The sequence below is a fragment of the Sarcophilus harrisii genome, chromosome 4, assembly GCF_902635505.1.
Source record: "Sarcophilus harrisii chromosome 4, mSarHar1.11, whole genome shotgun sequence".
Lineage (NCBI taxonomy): Eukaryota > Metazoa > Chordata > Mammalia > Dasyuromorphia > Dasyuridae > Sarcophilus > Sarcophilus harrisii.
The window spans coordinates 20,548,359-20,555,822 of NC_045429.1; the positions used below are offsets into that span (position 1 = coordinate 20,548,359).

Genomic DNA, 7,464 nt, shown 5'->3' on the forward strand with positions numbered 1-7,464 from the left:
CCTCCCCACTTTTCTCCTCCCCAGTCCCTTAGACAGCAAGCAATACAATATAGATGAAACATATACAATTCTCTTAAATGTATTTTGTCACGCTGCTCAGTAATCAGATCAAAAGGGGAAAAATGAGAAAAAAAAATCCAAGCCAACAAACAACAACAACAAATGAAAATGCCATGCTGTGATCCACACCCAGTCTCCACACTCCACTCTCTGGATGCAGATGGCTCTTTCCATCCCAAGTATTTTCCAGTATGACTTGGTGTAAGACTTTGCACAGTGTCTTGCTCTTAGTGATCAAGAAATGATTGTTGAATTGGATTGAGTTTAATTTTAAAAGTAGATTTGTGGTTTGATGGCCCCTGAAATTGATCCGTATTCCAAAATCCAATGACTCTGAAATGAAGAGGATGCAATTTTGCTCATGGGGTGACTTTGGTCCTATATTCAGGTATTGTTATTCTGTCTGACTCTTCATCTTTTTTTTTTTTTTTTGGCATAAGGCTCATTTTACAAATAAGGAAACTGAGGCAAACAGAGTAAAATGACTAGTCCAAGAAGACTAAGGAATATAAACTCATCTATAATTTAGCAGAGCACTTCAAAGTAGAGATTGCCACTCTGTGGTTGTTTACTTGCTTTTATTTTTCTTTCTCATTTTTTCTTTTTGATTTGATTTTTCTATGCATCATGCTAAATGTGAAAAAAATATATATATAAATATTTCAAAAATAATTACTAAGGAATATAAACTCACCTATAATTGAGCAGATTACTTCAAAATAGAGATTGCCGTCTCTGTGGTTCTTTGCTTGCTTTTTTTTTTCTTTTTTCTTTTTTTCTTTTTGATTTGATTTTTCTTATGCAGCATGCTAACTGTGAAAAAAATATATATATAAAATAATTTTGAAAATAATTAACGTTAGGAAGACTAAGGAATATAAACTCACCTATAATTTAGCAGAGCACTTCAAAGTATAGAGATTGCCACTTTGTAGTTGTTTGCTTTTTGTTTTCTTTCTCATTTTGTTTTCCTTTTTGATTTGATTATTCTTAAATGTGAAAATATGCATAAATAAATGTATAAATAAATATGTATAAAAATTTAAAAAAATAATTAAAATTAGTTAGATTAAAGTATAACAACTCACCTATAATTGAGCAGACCACTTCAAAACAGAAATTACCATCTCTATGGTTGTTTGCTTTATTTTTCTTAATTTTTTTAATTTGATTTTTTTATGCAGCATACTAAATGTAGAAAATGTATAAATAATTAAAAATAATTAAAATTAGCTAGATCAAGGAATATTTATGCACTTATAATTGAGTAAAACATTTCAAAATAGAAATTGCCACCTCTGTGGTGGTTTGCTTTTTTTTTTTCTTTTTTGATTTTATTTTTCTTATATGTGAAAATATGTATAAATAATTAAAATTAGAAAGATTAAGGAATATGAATTCCCTTATTTAGCAGCGTGCTTCAAAATAGAGATTGCTTGCTTTTACCTTTTTGGTCTCGTTTTTCTTATGTAACATGCTAAATGTGGAAATATGTGCAAATAAATTTGAAAATAATAAAATTAGGAAGATTAATTATTTATAATTTAGCAGAGTGCTTCAAAATAGAAATTGCCATCTCTGTGGTTATTTGCTTGCATTTTGTTTTTCTTTTTTCTCACTTTTATTTTCTTTGATGATCGGATTTTTCTTATACAGCATGCTAACTGTGGAAATATGTATATATAATTTAAAAAAATAATTAAGATTACTTAGACTAAGAACTATCAACTCACCTTTACTTAAACAGATCACTTCACAATAGAGATTGCCACTTCTGTAGTTGTTTGCTTGCTTTTTTGTTTTCTTTTTCTTTTTTGTCTATTTTTCTTAACTCCAGCATGCTAAATGTGGAAATACAGGTAAATAATTAAAGATAATTAAAATTAATTAGACTAAGGAATATCATCTCACCTATAATTGAGCTGATCTCTTCAAAATAGAGATGACTATCTCTGTGGTTATTTGCTTGCTTTTTGTTTTCCTTTTTGATCTGATTTTTTTTATGCAATATGCTAAATGGGAAAATAAGTACAAAATAGTTAAAAATAATTAAAATTAGATTAAGGAAAATCAACTCATCTATAATTGAGCAGACTGCTTCAAAGTAGAGATTGCCACTGCTGTAGTTGTTTGCTTGCTTTTTGTTTTATTCCTCATTCTGTTTTCCTTTTTAAGCTGATTTTTCTTATGCAGCATGCTAAATGTGGAAATATGCATACATAATTTAAAATAATTAAAATTAGTCAGACTAAGGGACATCAATTGACCTATAATTGAGCGGATCTCTTCAAAATAGAGATTGTCACCCCTGTAATTGCTTGTTTTTTGTTTTCTTTCTCATTTTTTTGATCTGATTTTTCTTATGCAGCATGCTGAATGTGAAAATATATGTAAATAAATTTGAAACTAATTAAAATTAGGAAGATTAAAGAATATTAATTCACTTACAATTTAGCAGAATGCTTCAAAATAGAGATTGCCACCTCTGTGATTATTTGCTTGCTTTTTGTTTTCTTTCTCATTTTATTTTCCTTTTTGATCTGATTTTTCTTATCTGCAACATGTTAAATGTAGAAATATGTACAAATAATTAAAGATAATTAAGATTAATTAGACTAAGGAATATCAACTCACCTATGATTGAGCAGATTGCTTCAAAATAGAGATTGCCACCTCTGGTTATTTGCTTGCCTTTTTTTTTTTTCCTTCTTTTTTCTTTTGTGAGCTGATTTTTCTTATGCAGCATGCTAAATGTGGAAATATGCATAATTAATTAAAAATAATTAAAATTAATTAAAGAGCATCAATTCACCTATGATTGAGCCGATTGCTTCAAAATAGAGATTGCTGCCTCTGGTTATTTGCTTGCTTTTTTTTTTTCCTTCTCCTTTTTTCTTTTATGAGCTGATTTTTCTTATGCAGCATGTTAAATGTGGAAATATGCATAATTAATTAAAAATAATTAAAATTAATTAAAGAGCATCAACTCACCTATAATTGAGCAGATTGCTTCAAAAATATTTGCTTGCCTTTTTTTCTCATTTCATTTTCCTAGTTGATCTCATTTTCTTCCGCAGCATACTACATGGGAGAGTGTGTCTCTCTAATTAGTCATTAAGCTAAGTCAGACTAAGGACCACAACTCCCCCGCGGCGAGCAGACCGCTGCATGATTGCCACTTCCCGGGACGCCGAGCAGCCGAGATAGAAGAGAACGCCGCCTTTGGAACGTGCGGACAATGCACAGAACGTACCAAAGTTTCGGACAAAGACCATTAGAACCCAAAATTAGAGCCAGTTTGAGCACAAAAACTAATGATTGACCCCCGAATTTAGTATGCTGGGGGGCCTTGGCAAGAGGCAAAAGGATGGCAAGGTCCCAGCTTCCAGGTGTCCGCGAAATGGCTGCAAGGGCCGCAGGCTCTTGCGTGGGTCCGGCCAAGAATGGAGAACTAAGCCCCCTCGCAACGTTATGGGCCAGGAGACAAACAGCTCAACCGCTACAAGAACTCCAGGAGCTGCCAGGGGAAACTGTCGCCGCCGCCGTCGCCGCCGCTGCTGCCGTCGCCCAATGGGGTGCGTTATCTGCATGATGGATTTTGTGTACGGGGACGCAATCCGTTGCCTCCCTTGTCTACACAGCTACCACGTCCACTGCTTAGATGACTGGTTTCTCTACTCTTTATCGTGTCCCTGCTGCTTTGAGCCCGTAGATCCGGCTTGGTTTTACTCTTGCTGTTAAGACCTGGAACGCGGCGGCCATCATGGCCCTGGTCTTCTTTAGGTGAGCCCCGGGGGAGGGGGCGGCCCCAGGAGCCCCAACCAGCCCTTGGCCACTCTGGGGGGACACGGCCAAATAATATTAAAAGGATGCCTGAGATTTTGGTGGTCCGTGGACGTCCCGGCGTGAGCCAGCCCCAGCCGGACACTTGGGGGGGGGGCACTTCCCTTGGGTTCAGTGACCACGGTTTTTTCTGTTGCCCCCATCCCTCTCCCAGCCCCCCCCTCCGGTTGAGCTTTTAAAAATGCCCCTAAAAGCTAATCTTTTTCTCTTAACCCCATAATCTTGAGCTTTCGAGCTCAGGACCCGAAGTCATCGGGCTGAGGAACGTTGGGCCGGCGGCCATCTAAGGAAGGCGAAGTCGTTGGCCACCGCAACGGCGGGCGAGGATGAGCTGAAAGCCACTTTCGACACCCCCCCCACTGCCCCACTTTTAAAATTGACCCTTTTCCATGACCCACCGATAATGTTAAAAACACCCAAATGGCCGTTGGCGGGGAAAAAACATCCCCCCGCCCCATCCGAGGGCTCCCCGGGGAGGGAGGCGGTTTGTATCTTAATTTCAGGACTCAAATGTCACCATTAGGATTGGGGGGCAACGGAGGAGGAGGAACAGCTGCTGCTGGGACCTTTACTGGGGAGACAAGGAAAAAGCAGGGAGCTTTTAGTATCAAGCCAGAAAATCTGGATTTCTCCCCTGATCTGCCCTCTGAGGATGTGAGAAAGACCCTTAATTTCCCTCATCCCTCACTGTGCCCAATCCCAAATCCTTTTGGGTCAGAATCCCGGCCCCCCCCCCCCAGTTGGGTCAACAGTCAGTTTCCACTCTAACAATAATCCCGGGAGTTGGACAAATGGGATCGGGTTGTTCAACTGTCCTGCCCTTATTCCCGGACAGGTTAAACCTCGATTACATTAGTCTCCGTCTAGAGCTGATAAATAGGTCATGTGTGAGCTACTCTGGGAAACCAGGTTTTGAGGGGTGGGGTTTCACATATATAGTTCACCTGTGGCAGGACTGCTGCCATCAACATAACAGACTCCCTCACCCATCCCAGAGTATCTCCTTTCTGTTGGCCAGACCCTTATCCTGGTCGTTGTGGGTGTCCCTTCCCCGCAATAGGCTAGAGAGGAGCCTCATAGACCATAGCAGAAGAGATTAACAGGGTCCCTGATAATATGGAAGAGGAGCAACAAAATAAGTTATACATTAAAGAGAAAGGAAAGGAAAGAAAAAAGAGGGAAAAAGGAAAGGGAAGGAAAGGGGAAAGAAAGGGGGAAAGAAGAGAAAGGGAAGGGAGAAGGGAAGGGAAGAGAAAGAAAGGGAAGGAAAGGAAAGGAAAAAGAAGGAAAAAGGAAAGGGAAGGAAAGGGAAAGGAAAGGGGAAAGGGGGAAAGAGAAAGGGAAGGGAGAAGGGAAGGGAAGAGAAGGAAAGGGAAGGAAAGGAAAGGAAGGAAAGGAAAGGAAAAAGAGGGAAAAAGGAAAGGGGAAAGGGAAAGAAGAGAAAGAAGGGAAAGAAAAGGGAAAGAGAAAGGGAGAAGGGAAGGGAAGAAAAGGAAAAGGGGTAAGGACAAGAGAAAAGGGAGAGGAAAGGGGAACGGGGTAAAGAACAAGAGAAAGAGAAGGGAAGAGGAAAGAAGAGAAAGGAAAGGGAGAAGGGGAGGAGAGGAAAGGAAAGGAAAGGGGAAAGGGAAGGAGAGGAAAGGGGAAAGGAGAGGAAAGGAAAGGGGAAAGGAGAGGAAAGGGAAGGGGAAAGAGCAAAGGAAAGGAAAGGGGAAAGAAGAGAAAAGAAAGGGGAAAGAAAAGGGGAAAGAGAAAGGAAAGAAAAGGAAAGGAAAAGAAAGGAAAGGAAAGGAAAGGGGGGAAAGAAAAAGAGGAGAAAGGGAAGGAGAAGAAAAGGAAAACAAGAGAAAGGAAAGGGAAGAAAGAAAAAAATGGAGCTCAAAGATATCTTAGAGAAGAGTATTTTGAGTAAAGACTAAGCTAGCAAGGATGGTTGGGAATTTTCAGCTCCCTCCTTTTGCAAATGAAGAAATTGAAATCTAATGATAGGAGAAATGAACTATTGTAAAGTCACAATTTATAGGATATTCCGTATTTTCTAGCTGTAATATTGTAGCCCCTGGGAACCATGAACAAGGTTCTGTTAGGACCCAGAGAGAAAGAACGGAGCCATATGGATTTGATGCTTTCTCAGCAGGGAAGAGTCCCCCAGAAGATAACCTGGGGACTGTTAAGATTTTAGAAAAGGGGCTGAGGGCAAGGGTTTTAAATTTCAAACACAGGCATACTCTGTAGCCTTTAAAGGGGTAACAGAACCTGAGCTGTTGGGAAGATAGGAAAACTCTGGACCTCATTTACTAGAAATATACCCTTTTCCCTTTTAGGTTGGCCTTTGGTTATGAAAACACTATGAGATAAAGGACTCCATTCATAGGATAGTAAGCTGGCAGGGACCTTAGAGATCATTAATCAAGCTATAAAGTGCCTACTATGTGTCAAGCATGCTTAAGTATAGGAGAAACAAAATAAATGAAATAATCCCCAGTCCAAACTCTGAAACTTACAATTGAGGAAACTGAGGTCCAGAAAGAAGTGATTTGCTAAAAATTGCATAGTAATAGTATTTGAACTCAGCTCCTTTGACAAAATGCTCATTATTCCTGCTTTTTAGGCATTATTTCCCCAGGCTGGCCTATTTAAAACAAATAGCTCAAAACCTTTCTTTTACAGGAGAATTTGTCTGATCTGGCTTGACTGAATTTTTTTTGTGTGTGCTTGCATGTGTATGCTTGGGCCTGCTCCTCCTAGCCAGTCCTTGGTGACTTGTCAGTGATGGAGGGGTAGGTGGGTGGAAGCCCTTGTGGTGGGTCTAACGGTTATCATTTCTGTCTCTTTGTCTACAGACCAGAAGAACATCACACCACAGAACATCTTGCAAGCAGTCCGGCTTCATTAACATCAGGCAGCAAACCCAAATAAACAGCATTTACCAAAACTCCGGCGTCCTCCCGGTTTGTGGAAGAACGACATTGACAGGACACCTGAGAAGTATATCTGGTCATTTCTCTGCCCATCCTCTGCCAGTCTAATGGAGAAAGATTAGACTGGCTTGGGTTGGTGCAAAGGGGCAGGGGACTCTGGGGGGTTGGGGGGAGGTGGATTTCTATTGCACTTCTGGGTCCTCCCCCAAACACACACACACACACACACACACACACACACACACACACACACACACACTCTCACTCTCTGTCTCTCCTCTTTGTGTCTCTGTCTCTCTGTGTGTCTCTCTCCTCTCTTTCTCTCTCTCTCTCTCTGTCGCTGTCTCTCTCTCTGTCTCTCTGTCTGTCTGTCTCTGTCTCTGTCTCTGTCTCTTCCTCTTCTCTCTCACCCCTTTCAGCCATTCTTGTGTGGCTGATTCCTGTCATTGAGTCAACAAATGTTTATTAAGCATCTACTATGTGCCAGACACTGTTTAGCACATATAAAAAGCAAAAGGCAGCTTATGATCTAATGGGGAAGACTATTATAGAGATAGGAACAAAGCACGTTGTAGACAGAATAACAGGGAATACGGAACAGAGGGGGGAAGGCACCAAATCAACTGCCAGAAGTCCAGCT

General features: G+C 40.0%; 1 long non-coding RNA gene across 1 annotated transcript; it reads left to right on the top strand.

Annotated features, from left to right (window-relative positions):
- The first annotated feature begins 3,523 nt into the window (after positions 1-3,523).
- Positions 3,524-6,838, top strand: LOC100925091. The gene is made up of 2 exons (XR_147845.4): positions 3,524-3,843; positions 6,747-6,838. It is a non-coding gene; the product is annotated as an uncharacterized LOC100925091 (long non-coding RNA).
- The last annotated feature ends 626 nt before the right edge of the window (positions 6,839-7,464 follow it).